This window comes from Scyliorhinus canicula, chromosome 19, assembly GCF_902713615.1.
Source record: "Scyliorhinus canicula chromosome 19, sScyCan1.1, whole genome shotgun sequence".
NCBI lineage: Eukaryota > Metazoa > Chordata > Chondrichthyes > Carcharhiniformes > Scyliorhinidae > Scyliorhinus > Scyliorhinus canicula.
The window spans coordinates 59,221,656-59,243,093 of record NC_052164.1 but is presented as its reverse complement, the minus strand read 5'-3'; the positions used below and the strand labels follow the sequence as shown (position 1 = coordinate 59,243,093).

General features: G+C 42.4%; 1 protein-coding gene across 7 annotated transcripts in view; it reads right to left on the bottom strand.

Moving 5' to 3' along the window:
• Positions 1–21,438, bottom strand: part of LOC119954104 (rho GTPase-activating protein 32-like) — a 726,718-nt gene that overhangs the window by 426,890 nt on the left and 278,390 nt on the right. Inside the window, exon 1 of one of the 7 annotated variants that reach the window (XM_038778992.1) lies at positions 10,538–10,561. The exons of the other annotated variants lie outside the window; for them this stretch is intronic. The gene's annotated coding sequence lies outside the window, so the exon portion shown is untranslated. Of the gene's footprint in view, positions 1–10,537; positions 10,562–21,438 lie in introns of those variants that run through there. 7 annotated transcript variants of the gene reach the window in all.

Here is a 21,438-nt window from a genome sequence, read left to right as displayed (position 1 = left end):
AAGAGATAGAATTAGAGAATGAAGAGGTTGTCCCTCTCGCTAGTTGCTCCGTTTAATTACTTTCAAAGACTCAAATTCAAAGTATCATATTGCATCTTTGACTTTGTCTATATATATGTTTCTGGAACCTACCTCTTCATTCACCTGAGGAAGGAGCTGCGCTCCGAAAGCTTGTGATTCGAAACAAACCTGTTGGACTTTAACCTGGTGTCATAAGACTTCTTACTATATTTTACCATACGAACTGTTTCGCAGATGGTGCATTGAGTAAGTACTTGGTTAGTGTTCTCAAATTAAAAAGACTCAAAGATCCCAGATTCAATTCTTCTTTATGGGAAATCAAAAAGGAGAAAGAAGGAAGAAGGTAGGTAGGTGGAACACTTTAACCCAAGGGCTAACAAACAGCGATGTGTAATAATTTACCAGGAAAAACCCCTTGAAGTAACACAAATAGGTTGAAGAGATAATCTGGAAACAAATGGGCTAAGTGAGAAACAGGTCATTTCCTGTTCTTTATTGAACAATCCTCTCTCCAGATGCTGGGAAAATTCCATTTATCCATGAGGTTAGAGGGCAGCACAGTGGCTCAGTGGTTAGCCCTGCAGTCTCACGGCGCCGAGGTCCCAGGTTCGATCCCGGCTCTGGGTCACTGTCCGTGTGGAGTTTGCACATTCTCCCTGTGTTTGCGTGGGTTCCGCCCCCACAACCCAAAGATGTGCAGGGTAGGGGGATTGACCATGCTAAATTGCCTCTTAATTGGGCACTCTAAATTTAAAAAAAAAAAAATCCATGAGGTTAGAGCACAAAATAATTCTGAGGCCAATAGACCGAGTGAAAAAATAATTAATTGTAATGTTTTTGTTATTTGGTTCATTGCACTCGAGATTAGCAATTTGCTTTTACAATGCAATGGCTGCAGGAGGTAAAAAGCCCCAAGCTTTGATAACATCAAGTGGAAAATTCAAGATTCCTGACTCCTAATAAGCTTCCAAATTAAAAACATAAAAATCACTCACTTTGGAGCATTGGAAAATTCCATTTCTAATCGCTTATGTAAAATGGCGACACAGCATTACATAAATAGGTAGAAAAGCTTCATGTTGACCTCACAAAGCAGCTCTTTGTGACATTATTCACAACACCATAAACACGGTACAATATGTGTGACACTGTAGCACAGTGGTTAGCACTGTTGCTTTACAGCGCCAGGGACCCGGGTTGGATTCCTGGTTTGGGTCACTGTCTGCACGGAGTCTGCTCATTCTCCCTGTATCTGCGTGGGTTTCCTCCGGGTGCTCCGGTTTCCTCCCACAAGTCCTGAAAGACATCCTTGTTCAGTGAATTGGACATTCTGAATTGTCCCTCAGTGTACCTGAACAGGCTCCAGAATGTGGCGACTAGAGGCTTTTCATAGTAACATAATTGCCACGTTAATGTAAGCATACTTGTGACACTAATAAAGATTATTATTATTATTAACTGGGGGCTGCAAGCCATGGTTCACAACCCAGTAAGATTGCAGAGCTAGCATTTGGTGTTGAGCTTCACCTCCTCCAAAGCAACAATTACGAGTGCAGAAAAGAGACTCCGGCAGGATAGCCCTGGACTCATTAGTTGCGTACCGGTGGACAAGAAACCCAAAGCGTTTCTTAATCTCAGCAAACACTTTAGATGGTAACTCCCAGGATGTTGATGGTTGGGGATTCAGCGATGGTAATGCCACTGAATGTCAATGGCTGGATTCTCTCTTGTTGGAGATGGTCATTGCCTTAGCACTTGTGTAGTGTGAATATTACTTGCCACTTGTCAGGCCAAGCCTGGATATTGTCCAGGTTTTGCTGCATTTGGGCATGGACTGCTTCAATATGGGAGGAGGCACGAATGGTGCTGAACATATGTCCGGTCATCAGTAAATAGCGATTTACAATCTATACAAACAACTTGGATACAGGAATAGAAGGTTCTATAACCAAATTTGCATGCAACACAAAAATAAGTGGGTCAGTAAGTTGCAATGAGGAAATGAGAACCTTACAAATGGCTATAGATAGGTTTGCAGAGTGGGCCAAAATGTGGCAGATGAAGTGGATACATGTGAGGTCATGCATTTTGGGAGGAAAAATGGGAAGGCAACTTATTATCTAAACGAGGAGACACTTCAAGGTGTTCCATTGCAGAGGGATCTGGGGGCCCTCGTTCATGAGTAAAAGAAAACCAGCATGCAGGTACAGCAGATAATAAAGAAAGCAACTGGGATATTGGCATTTATATCTAAAAGAATGGAGTATAAAGTGTTATTGCAACTATACAAGGCATTGGGAAGATCACACCTGGAGCATTATGCACAGTTTTGGTCCCCTTATTTGAGAAAGGATGGCGTGGCATTGGAGGCAGTTCAGAGTAAGTTCACTAGGTTGATTCCAGAGATGAGAGGTTTGTTGTACGAGGAGAGATTTAACAGTTTTTAGAGTTTAGAAGAATGAAGGGAGATCAAATTGAGGTATAGAGGGTGATAAAAAGGTATAAAGTAAACGTGGACCAAATGATTTTTCTTGTGGGGGGCATTCTAGAACAAGAGGTCATAGTCTGAGGGCAAGAGTTAGCAAATTTGAAACAGAGTTGATTTGATCCCAGCCCCGGGTCACTGTTCATGTGGACTTTGCACATTCTCCTAGTGTCTGCATGAGTCTCACCCCCACAACCCAAAGATGTGCAGGTAGGGTTATTGGCCACGCTAAATTGCCCCTTAATTGGAAAAAAAATAATTGGGTACTCTAAATTTTTTTTAAAAAATAAAACAGTTGAGGAGAAACTACTTCTCCTAAAGGATTGTGAATCTGTGGAATTCGCTACCCCAGAGTGTGCTGGATGCTTGGCAGTAAGTAAATTTGAGAAGTTAGACAAACTTTTAAATTGGTAATGGGTTGAAAGTTACGGAGAATGGTCAGGACAGTGGAGTTGAAGTAAGGATGAGATCAGCCATGATCGAGTGGCAGAGCAGATTCGGTGGGCCAAATGGCCTAATTCAGCTCCAATATCTTATGAACTGATAACATCCCCATTTCTGATCTTATTATGGAGGGAAGGTCATTGATGAAGCAACTGAAGATAGTTAGGCCTAGGGTACTATCCTGAAACGAGGGGGAAGATGGGGGCTGATTCTTTTGTGTATGTGTGTGTGTTGTGTGGAAAGGTTGGGGGGCGGGGGGGGGGGGGGGGGGGGGGGGTTGAGGATAGGGGCTGTGTGCTGTATGGAAAGTGGGGGGAAAGGACTGCTTCATATGTGCGGGTGGGGGACAGGGGAAGAGGCAGCTAACTGAGCGTGGGGGAAGAGAGGGGTTCAATCAGTCTTTGGTCACTGGAGAATATGGAAAGCCTGGCTGAAATTTCTTTAAAACAGATTTTCATTTCTTTATACTGATCCAGAAGAATGTTTTAAATTTCTTTATGGGACTCAGGTGTCGCTAGTCAGCCAGCATTTGTTGCCCATCACTAGTTGCCCTTGAGAGAGTACAAACTTTAATGATTATGTACTGAGTGTTAGAACACTGCTGAACCACCATTTCATTTTTGCTGACATCTGAGGTCACGTTAATTTTTACGAGTTATCATAGAATTTACAGTGCAGAAGGAGGCCATTTGGCCCATCGAGTCTGCACCAGCTCTTGGAAAGAGCACCCTACCCAAGGTCAACACATCCACCCTATCCCCATAACCCCACCCAACACTAAAGGCAATTTTGGACACTAAGAGCAATTTATCACGGCCAATCCACCTAACCTGCACATCTTTGGACTGTGGGAGGAAACCGGAGCACCCGGAGGAAACCCACACACACACGGGGAGGATGTGCAGACTCCGCACAGACAGTGACCCAAGCTGGAATCGAACCTGGGACCCTGGAGCTGTGAAGCAATTATGCTATCCATAATGCTACCGTGCTGCCCTCAAGTTAAAATGGGATCGCTTGAATCACTCAAACAGAATGGTTGATCTGCAGTCTTCACATTTATTAAGGAACAAAATGATTGCACAATTAATACAACCATAGAATCACAGACAATGCTGTACACTCAAGGGAACAAATAGAAAGCCCATCTTCATATTGTTTCAATAAATGACTGTCTGTCTTCCATAATTTGTTGGACACAGCAGACCAGAAGATGCTGCTTTGATTCCTAGTCTGTACAAAATTAAAGCTGAAGTAGCACAGATATTACAACTCACCAGTCTATACTGCAGGTAGGCAAAGGGCAATAGCCAAGGTTGTGGCTATTCGGCGGAATGTCCCTACAGATGAAGAATTTGTTAATGGTCACATTGGTCACATGCACTCAGGTTGGTAACTTGGGCAAGATACTGGAGGTTAACGGTACAGGTTAGAAAATACAGTTTTAAGAGAAAGAGAAAATTAAAAATGTGAAAAATGAATGCAAGTAAATAATGATACATAAAACTATAGAATTCTTACAGTGCAGGAGGTCAATCAGCCCATTGAGTCTGCACCGACTCTCTGAAAGAGCACCCTACCTGCAACCCCATAACCCAAACTAACCTACACCTCTTTGGATACTAAGAGCAATTTACCATGGCCAATCCACCTAACCAGCACATCTTTGGACTGGGGAGGAAAGCAGAGCACCTGGAGGAAACACTGACACAGGGAGAGAAAGTGCAAACTCCATACAGAGTCACCCAAGGCTGGAATTGAATTTGGGTCTCTGGCGCTGCGAGGCAGCATTGCTAACCATCGTGCCACCATGCCGCCTCCGATACAGTTTAAAAATACTTATTTAGTAAGCTGCTCTCGGTTTGTACTCATGTTCTTTCTTAACTGGACCCTCTTTATTATGGCTGATAGTGAATCAAAGATTATGCTGCTGTCATCTGAGGTCTACATTTTGTGAAAAAGGCTGGATCCACACACATGAAACTTTCAAAAGACCAAGCTAGTTTGCATGGTCACTAAACATCTCCAAAACAGAATTTAGTACCAACAATATTAACTTAATGTTTAAACTCAAGGTTGCATTCAGAACATCTCTCTCAACTTGACCAGTAAACTTCCACCGATAACGCAGACAATGAACATAGACCGTGTGAACATAAAATGCAGCAGCTAGACCAATCTAAAACACATTGTAAATATTTTTAAAATTGTTCAAAGTCCAATCCCACCCATCAGTTACCTGAGAAAATGCTGATTTTATGATTTGCCTTGTTCCGATTATAATTACTCCTGAGCTGGTTTCTCTAGAGCACTTCCAGACTGTCATGGTGGCGTGGCTCTCATCACCAAATCATAGCTTTATCTTCCTCTCCCCTTACTCCACTAGCACCCACTTTTGAGCATGTCACCTTGTCGCCCCACCCCCACACACTCCAATTGAAATTCTTTCTTCGCCACTACCTGCCCAAGTAACAAAATAATTTTCTCAATACAACACTTAGTGACTTCTCATTCAAGGTGATTTTAACTGCAGTCTCAATTCATCATGATGTGGAGATGCCGGCGTTGGACTGGGGTGAGCACAGTAAGAAGTCTTACAACACCAGGTTAAAGTCCAACAGGTTTGTTTCAAACACGAGCTTTCGGAGCACGGCTCCTTCACGGATTCACCTGAAGAAGGAGCCGTGCTCCGAAAGCTCGTGTTTGAAACAAACCTGTTGGACTTTAGCCTGGTGTTGTAAGACTTCTTACTCAATTCATCATGTTCACTCCACGTAAACCTCCCAACCCAGGGACATGGCCAGCCACTTTACCTGGCCATCTCATGTGGCTTCATTACTCATGCAAATCACAGAATAAATAATCTTTGATCATTTCCTTGTATTGCTGCTCACTCTCTCTTCCAAGTTATTTACAACAGCATTTTCAAAATCCCAGCTCTCTTGCTTTTAGTCCTCAAGCCACTATGACATTTCTGCAGCTATCAACCTGCAAAATCATATTTACATCTCTCTACCTTTGATGCCCTAGTCCCCATTAAAACCATTATGCGCTCTGACATTGGTCATTCTCCCTTGTTCAGCCCTCACTTCCCCTATCTCAAGTCTGAGGGCAACTGACTTGAACAGATATAGCAGACAATTGGTTCAGTCATCCATCTTCACATCACATACAATAATAAGAAATCCTGCTTACCTCTCAAAACTACTTACTGTTCCTTGATCATCCTGAAATGCAGAGATAACACCCTCCAGCTTTGTTTCCTCTACTCATCCCATCTTCTTAAACTCCTCTCTCTCATCTCCAGTAATTGCAGGAACTTATGGACTTCTTTGATACCAAGATTGAGACTATTTGATCAGCTGTCTTGGCAGCTTTCCTTCTCTTCCAGAGCCCATCAGGCTAAACTTTCTCTAAATGTCCCACTTCCCTAGCCCTAAACTCGCACCTTTCTCTAGTTTCTCTTCTATCTCATGCACTCTCCAATTTAGTCTTTTCCATGAGACCCACTTCCTGCTCCTTCATTCCAATTCCCATTTCCACTAAACTAGTGACTTGTGCAATCCCCCACCTGGTTCCCATCAGATAATACTGTAAAAGGTTCTCTTCTTCCGGCAGGGCCCACACTCCTTCACCCCTTTCATTGAATTCATAGAATTTACAGTGCAGAAGGAGGCTATTTGGCCCATCAAGTCTGCACTGGCCTTTGGAAAGAACACCCTAGTCAAGCCCACACATCCACCCTATTCCCGGAACCCAGTAACCCCACCTAATCTTTTTAGACACTAAGGGCAATTTAGCATGGCCTCACTCCATCTAAATCCCAGGAATCAGTTGAGTGAACCTTCTCTGATCTGCTTCTCTCAGATTTTTATCCTTTCCTAAATAAGGAAACCAAAACTGTACACAGTACTCGAGCTGTGATTTCACCAGTGACCTGCACAATGCAGAACAACTTTTATATTCCATTCCCCCTGCAATAAACACCAACATTCCATTTGCCTTCCCAATCATTTGCTGTACCTGCAGAGTAACTTAATGTGATTTATATAGCTGGACACTCAGATCCCTCCATACTGCAGAGTTCTGCAATCTTGCTCCATTTAAATAATTTGCTGCTTTTCTACATTTCTGGACAAAGTCGACAAGTTCACATTTTCCAACATTATACTCCACCTGCCAAATTTTAATCCACTCACTTAACCTATGCATAACACTTTGCAGGATCCTTGCGTCCTTTTCACAACTTACGTTCCTACCTTTCTTTGTGTCATCAGCACATTTAGCATAACTTTTGTGCCTTCATCCAAGTCTAAATTATAAATTGTTGAGCCCCAGCATTTATCCCTGTGGCACTCCATTCATCACATGTTGCCAACCTGATAATGACCCATTTATGCCTACTCAGTGTTCTGTTAGACAACCAATCCTCCAACCATGTTATTGGAGAGTGCATGAGATAGAAGAGAAACTAGAGAAAGGTACGAGTTTAGGGCTGGGGAAGTAGGACATTTAGACACAACACCTCTCCCTTTGTTATGGGAGAGGTGTTTTCAGAAACCCAAAATGTATCATGGAGTTCAACCAACCCCCACCTTTAATGGATTGTAGCTTTTGAAGCACAGGCTTGTTCCCCAGATGTAGTATTACAATTCTGGGCACGTGGTTTTTAAAACAAAACACTGTTTATTCCATGAACTCAAATTAACCTTTTAAATAAACATTGGATCTCTTAACACCCCTTACTTCAAAGATAACCCCAAAAATAATACAACACTACCCAATCCTGCAAACCGTTCCTTTACACATCCAAAAGACTTAACAAATCCTTCAAACAGAAGAACATTAGATTTATATTCAATACTGAGACCTTTTTACAATTCTGATTTCACCAAAGGATTAAGAGATAGTCCTTCATGGCAGAGATCACCAGCAATGCAGCTCACAGCCACACCCAAGCTTTCTTCAAACTGAAACTAAAACTCCCAAAAAGCAGAAGTGAGCTCCCCCCCCCCCCTCCCCCCCCCGTAACAGCACTTCAGTAATATGCTCAGCTTCATTTCTTAAACATCCAATTCTTAAAGGCACTCTCACATGACACCTCACCCCATAAGCTTTTACTTTGCCTAGTAACTTTTGATATGGCACCTTGTCAAATGCCTTCTTGAAATCTAAGTACATCACCCAACCCTGGCCCTTACTCTTTCATCTTGCCTTTGCAAATTCTTTTACCCAAGATTAAGTTAGTTTCATACCCAGTTTCTCACCCTCAAACTGAATGTGAAATTAATTATGTTATGATCACATTTCCCTAATTTTTAAAAATGAATTTAGAGTACCCAATTCAGTTTTTCCAATTAAGGGGCAATTTAGCGTGTTCAATCCACCTACCTTGCACATTTTGGGTTGTGGGGGCGAAACCCATGCAAACACGGGGAAAATATGCAAACTCCACTCGGACAGTGACCCAGAGCCGGGATCGAACCTGGGACCTTGGCGCCATGAGACTGCAGTGCTACCACTGCACCACCGTGCTGGTCTCACACTTCCCTAAATGATACTTTACTGTAAGATCATGAATTAATCCTGTCTCACTACACATTACCAAGTCTAAAATAGGCTGTTCCTTGGCTGGTTCCACAACATATTGTTGTAAGAATATGAATTTGTCCACTAAGCTACTTTTGCAACATTTATTTTTTCAATATATGTGAAAATTCACCCACAATTATCACATCACATTTCTCACAAGTTTATTACTTCTTTATACTCTGTCCAACAATGTACCTAATGTTAGGGGCCGAAGGACTATTCCCATTCATGGCCTTCTTTTCCTCACTATTTCTCAACTCTGCTCACTGAATACAAATAGTCACGATGCAGGAGGTATTCTAACAACCATAGAATTGATCCAAAACAGAACACACACACACCCTCTGGAAAATGAGGGGACAAATATAAAAAGTGTATGACTGCCTGGTGTGGCAAAGTATTAATCATTGTGATGGCAATTTATTTGCAGATGGAGTATTCTGATCACAGAATGCTGCACTTGAAAATCTGCCTAGGGTTTTCACAGTCAACTGATAGACCGACAACATGCACCGCAGCTTCCTCAGAACCAGTACCTCTTCTAACACCAATCCTCACTTTCCTTTTCCATGTGAGATCCTTCACATTAGTCTTTGGTAGGTTTTGAACAAACAGATGTATTTCTTGTTAACATACACCATCTGCATTCCTGATCTGATCTGTTCGGCACAATCTTACCCGAGAAGTCGTCTCTACTGTGAGCAGTGGTATAAGCACAATGACAGTTTTCAGTGTGGGCGGGTTTGGGTGGGCGGGCACATATGCAGAGGGAAAGCAGACATGTTACATAAAAAAATGTGCCCACCTCAACTGCATTTTAAACAACTGAGGAGAGTTATTTCTAAGTAAATAAAATTGTAACATTGAAAGGGTGCTTTGTCCACTGAACTAGAAACGATTTGTAAATTATCAGCAGTTTGAGCATTTATACAAGAGAAACAAAAGATAGCATCAGTGTAGGCTAATCTGATAGTTTCTAGAAAGCTAATTTATGGAAGGTTAGACAGTGGGGTTAGTCCATAATCCTGTCACATCTTGCACATTTCACACATCTACCAGTGAGTGTGCAAACTGTGAACAGCTTGGAGATTAGACAACTGATATAATCAGTGTCACACTGATTGCCAAAACAAGGTAAGGAGGACTTTAAATAGCACTTCAGGGCACTTTAGAGCCATTAGAGAACTTTTGAAGCATAATCATTTATGTAATGCAGGAGAAATGTCAACAAATGTGTGCACAGTGCAAGGGTCCTTCCTGGTTATTCTCCGTGTTTCCCCTTTCTTATATCTTGCTATTCTTCTTTTGATCCCTGGATGATTAATGGATATGTCTCTTTAAGGCAAGCGGCTTGTATGTTTAATTCAAGCTGAAGAATCCAGAAGCAGGAGAGATCACTTCGCTAGCCAGTGCTGGTTTGTTCAAGAGACCACAGACTTGTCCACACCAGTGAGAGAGATGGGTTGGGACACGGTTTCATTGATTGGCCGGTGGCCAATGAATTGGCTCAAACGGCTGTACTCTGCACAGCAACAGGTGGTGATTGGATCTTATCCAACTGGTATGCTTTCTAGAGTCTCAAGATTTCAGTTTTGATTCTGGCAGCGCAGAAGGAGAATCAACTATCTCTCTCCAGAACATCTGCTGTGAGTGCTCTCTCTCCAAGAAGCCTGCAGTGAGTGCTGCATATCTCCATAAGGCCTGTGAGTACCATTTCTCTACAACGCTGCTGTGAACACTACCTATCTCTCCAGACAGCCTGTGGCAGCTGTGTTCCTGAAACTACAGAGGCCTGAATGCAAACCATGAACTAAAAGCAAGGTTTGAAGAGAAGTAAGGTGCCTCTCTAGGAAAGTTGTGAGTACTACACTTCTAAACCGCAGAGAACTTGAAATAATGAATCTAAAGAGAAGACCATTACAGGCTACAAGCCAAAGACTTTAATCTGCATGCTAAAAAAACATGATTTGAAATAAACTTTTTCCTTTCACTTACGATTTTTATATCTTTCCACCCCTCTGCTTTTGTCTGTCTTGAGCGTATGTAGAGGGCGGGGGCAAGTTAAAGTGAGAGTTAGGTATTAGTTAATAGTGAACCAATTGTATCTGCTACATTTTTCATTATAGTTCTTGTTATAAATAAACAGTAACTATATTTACATTTACAAACCTGGTGACTGTAATTATTGGGCAGCCTAGGGCCAAAAGCCTTGGGTATTTCAGGCAAATTATTGGTAAATTGATTTCTGTTGTGACTCCGATACCAGTGGGGCTGGAATTGGCCACGCACTTGCCCAGGATATCACAACAACAGCAAGATCCCACAACCAATAATATGACAACGGTCTGATAGCTGCTTTAGAAATTCTGTATGAGGGATAAACATTGATCAGGACACAATTGCCATTTCCAAATGTTCATTCGTTCTAAGTGAACCTAGATAGTGACATCATCAGGCAATGCAACAGTGGATGGTATCATAATCAAGCTCCATTATGTCCTCAGGCAGCCCACACAAGCACTCTCCAGTGAATACAAATTAGGTCAAGAATCTCTTGTGTGCTGAGCATTGAAGACACTATCCGTGCTCTGCAGAATGTATATTTCCACTCCGGTACTACCGAGCATTAACTAGCACAGTAAACCTTGCAGGTAGTACAAGTAATGGATGCTTATGTCAGTCAGTGTCAATAAAATGAAGAATACAAGATAAAGACAATTTAACTCAATAGTTCTGCATACAGGAACGATAATACTACAACACAGGTGACTTATAATCAAGCAAATTGGATTAGATTAAATAAATTCAGTGCGCATAAAATCAATGTGAGGAACTGAAACCAGGAGCAAGATCAAAACGGGGGGCGGGGGGGGGAGGGGGGGGGGGGGGGGGGCAGCAGCACGGTGGGGCAGTGGTAGCACTGCAGTCTCACGGCGCTGAGGTCCCAGTTTCAATCCCGGCCCTGGCTCATTGTCCGTGTGGAGTTAGCACATTCTCCCCGTGTTTGCGTGGGCTTCTCCCCCACAACCCCTTAAATTTCCCCTTAATTGGAAAACATTAATTGGGTACTCTAAATTTTTTTTTAAAACGGCAGGGGGGAACAGCAGTAAAATCAGAGATGGTTATGGGGAAAAAGAATGCTCGACCAAATGTCCAATAATAATGCAGATACAGAAAATATTGGATAATCCAAGTAGGTCGAACAGCATCTGTGGAGAGAAAATGAAATTAATGTTTCGAGTCTGGATGACTCTTTATTAAAGTTTTTAGTAATTTGCTTTTATCTTAATGTCCAATAAAAAAGAACAAAAAACAATGTAGCACAGGAACAGGCACTTCGGCCCTCCAAGCCTGCGCCGATCACATGTCCTATCTAGACCAACCGCCTGTAACCTTCTATAACTGTCTGCTCATATGCCTATCCAGATAAGTCTTAAAGGTTGCTAACGTATCTGCCTCAACCACCCTTTGCGTAAACGACTTTCCTCGTACATTTCCACTGAACCTGTCCCCCCTCACCTTGAACTTGTGACCCCTGGTAATTGTCATTTCCGCCCTGGGAAAAAGCCTCCAACTGATCACCTTATCTATACCCCTCATAATTTTATATGCTTCTATCAGCCTCTGTCTCTCTAGGGAGAACTGTCATGCGAGTGTCCCTTTAATAAATGTGTTTGTTTTATCACATGGCTTCAGTGAAATCATTGTGTGGGTGGAGCTGGGCTGTGACTCCGAGTTTACTTTCGCTTTTGACTGTTACTTTCACTTGGAGTTTGGACTGGTTTGTACTGCACAAAAAGAAAGAAAGAGTTTCTCTATCTTCGTTTTAAAAGGTGTTTCCAGACTGCTTGATAACGTGAAAGAAATAATTGTTTTCTTGAAGGAATTCAAACCTGCTGTTTGGAAAGGAAACGAGAGTATCAATACCAAGTCTTCAGAGTGCCGTATGCTGGGCCACATCTTTGAAAAGGGAGTTCTGGATTTTACTTGGACCTTGTTATTAAATTGGAACATTAAAGGGGGGATTCATTAAGGGTTATACATAGATTACTGTAGCTGTGTGGGGTATTATTGTTTGTAGTTGATAAAAATTCTTGGATGTGTGTGTTTATACAAATGTTAACCAAATTTGTAGAATAAAGTTTTTTTTATTAAAAGCGTCTAAGAGCTCTGTTGAATAACACCTGAAAGGCAGGCTCTTGTGCTCATCCCAGCCACATTCAATAAACGGTTGTAGGTCAGGTGAACTCTATGATATACTTTGAAGTTTTCTAAACCCTGGCCCATAACAGAACAATCCCAGTTCATTCAATCTCTCCTCATAGCTAATACCCTCCATACCTGGCAACATCCTAGTAAACCTTTTCTGTACTCTCTCCAAAGCCTCCAAATCCTTCTGACGACCAGAATTGGACACAGTATTCCAAATGTGGCCTAACCAACCTTCTATATGATTGTTACAATTTTCGAGCTTTTATACTCGATACCCCGTCCTATGATGGCAAGCATGCCATATGCTTTCTTTACCATCATTTCCATCTGCGCTGCCACTTTTAAAGATCTTGAACCTGTATGCCCAGATCTCTGTGTCTCTATCCTCCTGATGGTTCTGCCATTTATTTTATAGCTCTCACCAGAACTGGATCTACCAAAATGCAACACCTCGCATTTGTCCGGGTTAAATTCTATCTGCAATTTCTCTGCCCAATTTTGCAGCCTATCTAATCCTGTTGTCTTCTATGACAATCTTCATCACTATCCTCAACTCCTGCAATCTTAGTACCAGCCGCAAACTTGCTGATCAGACCCACTACGGTTTCTTCCAAGTCATTTATACAGATTCCAAACAGCAGAGTCCCAATGCTGATCCCTGCAGAACACCACTAGTTACATACCTCCATTCATAAAAACAGCCTTCGCTGCTACCCTCTGTCTTTTATGGTCAAGCTAGTTCTAAATCCATCCAGCTAGTTCAACCCTGACCCCATGTGATTTAATCTTTTGCAGCAGCCTGCCATGAGGGACCTTATCAAATACTTTACTCAAGTCCATGTAGACAACATCCACAACCCTTCCCTCATCAGTCATTTTTGTCACCTCTTCAAAAACTCAATTAAGTTAGTGAGACATGATCTCTCTCGTACAAAAGCATGTTGTCGGTCACTAATAAGACCATTCACTTCCAAACGTGCATAGATCCTATCTCTCCAAGAATCTTTTCCAATAATTTCACTATCACCGACGTCAAGATCACTGGCCTATAATTACCCGGGTTATCCTTGAAACCCTTCTTAAATAACAGTACAACATTGGCTATCCTTCAATCCTCTGGATCTCATCTGTGGCCAAGGAGGACGCAAACATTTCTGGTAGAGGCCCAGCAATTTCATCTGTCTCCCTCAGTAATCTGAGATGGATGCCATCTGGCTTTGGGGATTTGTCAACCTTAATGAGGTGGCATTACAGAAACTAGAGTACAGTTTAATAGCTGATATTAGAAGATGTGAAATGCAAGTTAACTATATAACCTCACTGATCTCAACATCTCTCTTAATCCAATAGTTTTGGAACTTAAGACTTTTATGCTTTTCTGAGCCTCTTTGTTCTTTATGTTTAAAGTATCTGTATTTACAACTCACATCCCAGGGTCTCAAACATGCAGCATCAGCATTATAATTTCCCATTTCAAATTAGAAGTGTGTCACTCAGGACAATGTTTTAAAGCAAATAACCAGCTTGCAACCAGCGCCTCCATGAACTATACACATTTGCATCGTAACACAAACATGTATTTTTTCAAAGACCAACAGCATAAGCAAAAAAATGAGCACAATTGATGATCTCTGAAAAGCCAGGACATATACACATGAGCAGACATTTCAGTTTCCTGGTGGCCATGCTTCCTAACATGCGGACACAGCGATGAGAAGCAAGCAAAAGGTGTTTCCTGCAACACTTATCCTCAGCTGAAATTTCGCAGTTTTCAAATATTCCTGAATTCTGGGACTGGCTTGCCTGTAAGCATTCCCAATGCAAGTCTCACTAACTTCTACAGATGCATTGCGAATAGCTGGGGTCCTATCACTGATTCCTCAGGTATCCCACTAGTCACTGCCTATCACTTGAAAAAAGACCCCTTTATTCTCTATGTTCTCTGTCTGCAAACCAGTTTTTTATCCATCTCAATACACTAGCCCCAATCGCATGCACTTTAAATTTACATGCAATATACATATGCTAATTTCTAAAAAAAAATTGGACAAGACCTTAAATTGGCTGGAGCAATATGTTTGCAATCCTGAACAAGACTAACTTTTTGGCAGTATCAGGAAACTTCTAACCTCATTATCTCTGAACAGACAATGGGTAGCACAGCAGTTAGCACTGCTGCCTCTCACAGCCAGAGATTTGGGCTCGATTCCAACATCGGGTGAATGTCTGTGTGGAGTTTGCACTTTCTCCTCGTGTCTGGTGGGTTTCCTTCGGGTGTTCCAGTTTTCTCTCTCAGTCTAAAGGTGTGCAGGTTAGGTGGATTGGCCATGCTATATTGCCCCTAGGTGGGGTTACTGGGGCAGGATGGGGGATTGGGCCTAGGTAGTGTTCTTTCAGAGGGTCCGTAAGAACATAAAACATTGGAACACAATTAGGCCACTCTGCCCATCGAATCTGCTCCGCCATTCAATCATGGCTGATATTTTTCTCATCCCCACTCTCCTGTCTTCTCCCCATAATCAGTGAGGACTCAATGGGCCGAATGGGCTCCTTCTGCACTGTAGGGATTCTATGATTCGATGAACCCCCATAAGGGTTGCAGAGATGAAATTCAAAAGGGAACTATAGAAAGACCATCAACATTGCATAAGCCAGGCATAGCCAACCAGAGCCAATCCGTCTGCTCGGTTAAGGAACCACCTAACCTCACTTTATGATTTGATGGTTGGAACATTAACAATCTCAAAAAAAGATCCTTGTCAAAGCCAGAGTGGAGAGGTGGGAGTCATGTGACCTGTAACATAATATTGCCTTGTAGAGCTGTAGATCTCAGTCTGCCATTTTCCCTTCTACCAAGCAACAGCACAGAAAAGGGGTTTGTACAGGCTTGACTGCCTGCTCTCTTCCCCCCCCCCCACCCCTGCCCCACCCCCACCCCCGGCAAACTGGAACTTCTGTACCATCAGCTACAAGACTGATTCATCTCTGCGTGCCTATCTCAGAAAAGTCAACTCTACTGAAAAAGTGAATTCTCCAGCATCAGTTTTCAATACTCCAACCTCTGTGAAGGACGAAACCATTGGCCTTTGATTCTGGACTCATGTGAAACAATAATTATTTTTTCTGTGGTCTTTGTCCTATAAATGTTTATTTCTCAATCACTCTTCTACTGTTTGAGTGAACAGAGGGCTACATAACAAACCCCTTCCCATACTTTTGAATGTGTGCGAATAAAGTTCATCTTATCTGCAGATTGCTCTAGGCTTATTGACAGAAAATTAAATCACAGCAAAACTAAGGGATTGGGAAATATGCCACCGCCTATTAAGGGGGAAGCAAATAAAAACACATTTCTGTTTACAGGTGGTGAGAGGAGAAATCAGGGCTGTTTAAATTAAGTCCTCCTGTCCATAACAGGAGTTGCTTTTAGAAGATAAATCCAACACTCAGCATCCCCATAAAAGTCTGTTGTGCAAGGCCAGTATTTTCGATGTTGGTCCCTCTAATTTTTTTCCTGCAGTACTAAAATGGAGCAAGGCCTGTGCGGTGCTGCCCAGGCTGCTGCATAGCTATGAGAATTGCAGTGAGTGGTTGGAGTCTAAAATGCTCTGCCTGATGGTGGTGGTAGATTCCATCGAGGCACTCCAAAGAGAATTAAACTGATACTGGAAAAGGAAGAATATGCAGGGTTACGGGGAGAAAGGCACAAAATGAATTGCTCGTTCGGAGCATCGGTTGTCGTTGGTCCTACATGGCAGACGACTGGGTCCTCCCCCTCCTATTGCAACTGAATAGAACTAGTTCAAGGAGTCAACTGGCCTCCTCCTGCTCCTATTTCTCATGCCTTTGTGCTTCAGTAAACTGCTTTCTTCACAATTTAATTTCCTACCTTTCTTTGTGACATCAGCAAATTTAGCAACCTAATTCAGTCCTTTCATCCAAGTCATTTATATAAATTGCCAGCCAGAAAAAAGACCCATTTATACCTTTTCTTTGTTTCCTGTTAGTTCGTCAATCTTCAATCCCTGCTAATGCCCCCCCCCCCCCCCCCCCCCCCCCCCACAACCGCACCATGAGCTTTTGATTTCTGCAATATCCTTTGATGTAGCATCTTATCAAATTCCGTTTGGAAATCGAAGTACAGTACATCCATAATCCCTTTGCCCACAGCACATGTGACTCCTTCTAAGAACTCCAATAAATTGGTTAAACATAATTTCCCTTTTACAAAACCATGGTTTCCTTGAATTTTAACAAGTGCCCTGCTATAACGTTTTTAATAATGGCTTCTAACATTTTCCCAATAACAGATATTAGGCGCAAGTGATAGTGAGAAAGAGTTTCTGGATTGACTGGACTGGATGTGTCTTTGTTGTGCCCTGTAGCAAGGCTGACACCAAGTGATGCATCCAGTTTTATTTTTTGGACTTTGTCAACGTAAAATGGAGAGAATTGCTCTAAAAGCTCCAATACACGGTTGAGTGAGTATCCTGGAATGCAGCTTGAATCAGTCGAGACAAAGATGAAAAATGCACATGTCACACCTAAATATCATTAGTTTGCTTCTCCTAAATCATCAGAAAATAAGGACTGTAAATGTAACAGCATTTGTGCTACAAGGCACAGTTAGTTCTATGGCTTCAATGGTTATGGACACCACATTTTAACCAGCGATGAGTTAGCAAGTTGAACTTCTTACAGCCACCCCATGAAGATCATCAAAGCAATTTATCCCCATCTTCTTGTAGAAACCTTCCCGGACACTGGCAAATGTTTGCTGTTGGTGATTTTAAAATAAAAATCACTGATAAATTGTATTTAAATTGTTTTAAAATGGATTTTCATGCTGGAAACAGCATCCTGCAATACAAACAGAACCTTCCTGTAGCACCAGATGGTACCCAAAAGCACTTCTGCTCGAGGCACTTGCATTAAATCCTGTAGATGCTAGCAATCATGCCGTACCTCATCCATCATAACCAACTTCCACAGGCATTTATAGGCTTGTGATAGAAACTGTGCCTGTAGTGTTCACAGCACAGGAGATCACAAACTTTACAGTTTGAAATTTCCTTTATGTTGGATTAACTGATTAAAGATTTAATTTACGATGAAGTCTGCAATATAGCAGAATATAGAGATCACAGTGCCAGGGGACATTTCTTAAAGGAGCAGTATTCTCTGATTGTGATAAATCCTAACCTTCTTTGGAATTTAAATGAATGTGTTTTTAAATCTTAATTCAATTTTCAATTTTAATTTGCTGTGAATGCAAATCCCAGTTGCACAGTCCCTGCCAAATTGAGTTAATTTGGCAATTATCCAAGGTGTCGTCAATGCCCATTTATAGGGCGAGATCAAAGCACTGAACTGTTGTCAATGATGTAAACCAATCCAATCTCATTAAACAAACGTTGCTGTAATTAATAGATAATAGAGAAGATAATCAGGTTTAAATGCTAGCAGTAATCAGACAGCGACCTGAAAATTGTAATCTTTTAAAAATCAGTGAAGAATTACTGATGGTTAAATAACAAGGAAAAATTATTTAGAAATAAAAACAGATAAAGCTGTAATAACCCTCAGCAAGTCTGGCAGGGTCTGTGGAGCAGAAACAGAGTTAGCGTTTTGAATCTGTAGACTCTTTTTCAGAATGGAGAGCTAGAAATCTCTCTTTCTCTCCAGTTTTGAAGCGTCCTATTGCACTCAAAATGTTAACTCTGTTTCCTTCTCCGCAGATGCTGCCAGGCCAGCTGAGTTTTTCTAGCACCTTGTTTTTATTTCTGATTTCCAGCATCAACAGCTTTTATTTTAGAAATTATTTCAGGATGGCCGAAATCAGCATCATGTATTTCATCTAGGGGCAGCACGGTAGCATGGTGGTTAGCGTAAATGCTTCACAGCTCCAGGGTCCCAGGTTCGATTCCCGGCTGGGTCACTGTCTGTGTGGAGTCTGCACATCCTCCCCGTGTGTGCGTGGGTTTCCTCCGGGTGCTCCGGTTTCCACCCACAGTCCAAAGATGTGCGGGTTAGGTGGATTGGCCATGCTAAATTGCCCGTAGTGTAAGGTTAATGGGGGGATTGTTGGGTTACGGGTATAGGGTGGATACGTGGGTTTGAGTAGGGTGATCATTGCTCGGCACAACATCGAGGGCCGAAGGGCCTGTTCTGTGCTGTACTGTTCTATGTTCTATGTAACAGTCCTTTAGAAACCTGAATAAACCATCCACAGTCACATCTTAAAATATCCCTGTGTTCATTCTTAAAGGACTGGTCTGTATTTCAGCAGCTTAAAATAACTTTGGCATGAAGCAAAAACAACCACATATACTCCAGAGTATTTGATTCACATGACAAGATTACTTAAAACAGAGGGCAAGACCATCAAACACTTCATTTGCACTCTTAATGAGATCCGTTTTTTTGTAAACTCTGCTGTTGTAAGCAGTTTGGCAGCACGGTAGCACAAGTGGCTAGCACTGTGGCTTCACAGCGCCAGGGTCCCAGGTTTGATTCCCGCTGGGTCACTGTCTGTGCGGAGTCTGCACGTTCTGCCCGTGTCTGTGTGGGTTTCCTCCGGGTGCTCCGGTTTCCTCCCACAGTCCAAAGAAGTACAGTCTAAGTGGATTGGACATGCTAAATTGCTTAGTGTCCAAAACATTTAGGAGGGGTTATTGGGTTACGGGGGTAGGGTGGAAGTGAGGGCTTAAAGTGGGTGGGTGCAGACTCAATGGGCCGAATGGCCCCCTTCTGCAATGTATGTTCTATGTTTTATGTCCTAAGGGCGAATCAAATCAGTTTTTAACTAAAGCATCACAAGCAGCAGAGGAGCTGGCAATTATATATAAAAATAGGAGGAAGCCATTCGGCCCTTCAAATTTGTTCTACCATTTGATCAGGTGTCCTGTCCCAACATTGTTAAACCAGTTTACCTTCCAATCAATTCACCCTGGACACCAAATTGTCAAAACTGTCCTAAATGGAAAATCAGCACATTAATAAGAAATAAAGCATAAAATGCTGGGAAAACTCAGCAGGTCTGGAAGCATCTGTGGAGAGGGATACAAAGTTAATGATTCGGGTCCATATGACTTTGCTACAGAGCATGTTAATAATACACTGATATTCTGCCACAGCATGTCGCGAGCACGTTTTGCAAACAGTATTTGTACAAAAGGTGCAACACAACTCAGCATGGATCAGTGTGGTAGGAATTTGTAAGCTATTTTCACTCTTAACATTAGGCATTAGATCCTAGCTCAAGTGATGTGCCCTGTTCAGTATTTCTGATACGAGTTACACACTTCAAAACAAACATGCCTGATTGTTCTTTCACTGACTCACTGATTTGGATCTGGCAATAAAAAGTATCACTCCCAATTGTACAGGAGGACCATGATACTCAGTAACTACTTTTTGAGCTTTGGGATGCATGTTCAAAAATGGAAGGCTTCTCCAACTGTTCAACAGATAAACACAGTCGATAATGTTTTCTTAAAATTAATTTATGGGATGTGGGTGTCACTGGTTAGGTCAGCATTTACAGCTCATCCCTAGTTGCCCTTCAGAAGGTGGCGGTGAGTTTCCTTCTTGAACCGCTGCAGTCCTTGAGGTGTAGGTACACCCACTGTGCTGTTAGGGAGGGAGTTCCAGGATGTTGCCACAGCGACAGTGAAAGAACAGTGATATATTTCCAAGTCAGGGTGGTGAGTGACTTGGAGGGTAACCTCCAGGTAGTGGGGTTCCCAGGTATCTGCTGCTCCTGTCCTTCTATATGGTACTGGTTAATGTGTTTGGAAGGTGCTGTCTAAGCAACTTTGGTGAGTTACTGCAGTGCATCTTGTAGATGGTGCACACAGCTGCCACCTGTTCGTCGGTGGTGGAGGGTTTGAATGTTTGTGGAAGGTGGAGCAATCATGCAGGCTGCTTTGTCCTGGATGGTGTTGAACTTCTTGAGTGTTGTTGGAGCTGCACTGATCCAGGCAAGTGAAGAGTATTCCATTACACTCCTGACTTGTGCCTTACAGATGGTGGACAGGCTTTGGGGCGGTCAGGGTGAGTCACTCGCCATATTATTCCTAGCCTTTGACCTGCCCTGGTAGCCACAGTATTATTATGGCTAGTCCAGTTCAGTTTCTGATCAATGCTAACCCCCAGGATGTTAATTGTGGGAGATTCAGCAATGGCAATGCCATTGAATGTCATGGGGCAGTAGTGCCTTGATTTCAAGGGCAGTCACTCTCACTTCTGGCATTTAGTTCTTTGTTCATGTTTGAACCAAGGCTATAATGAGGTCAGGAGCGGAGTGACCCTGGCAGAACCGAACAGAGCATCCATGAGCAGGCTATTGCTGAATTAGTGCCGCTTGTTGTGTTACGTAGTTTGGAATAACACAAGCAGCCACTTGATGCAGTTTTGAGCAAAAGGTGCTCCACACTTTGAAGTGAGTTCAATGTGTTTTATTGAACTATCAGCACAGTTCTCAAGGAGTTCGACTCTCTGCTAATCTAAATGTAGTAACTCAGTCCAACTGAACCAGCCTTGCTCTAAGCCACGTGCTGGGGTATGATGCTGAGGATACACCCTGTCTCACTCTGTAGATGTTGGTCTGTGGAAAGAGGTGGGTGTGAGTGCCTCATCCCTTTTATAACTATAAAATAGATACCACCCGAGTGTCCTGACTG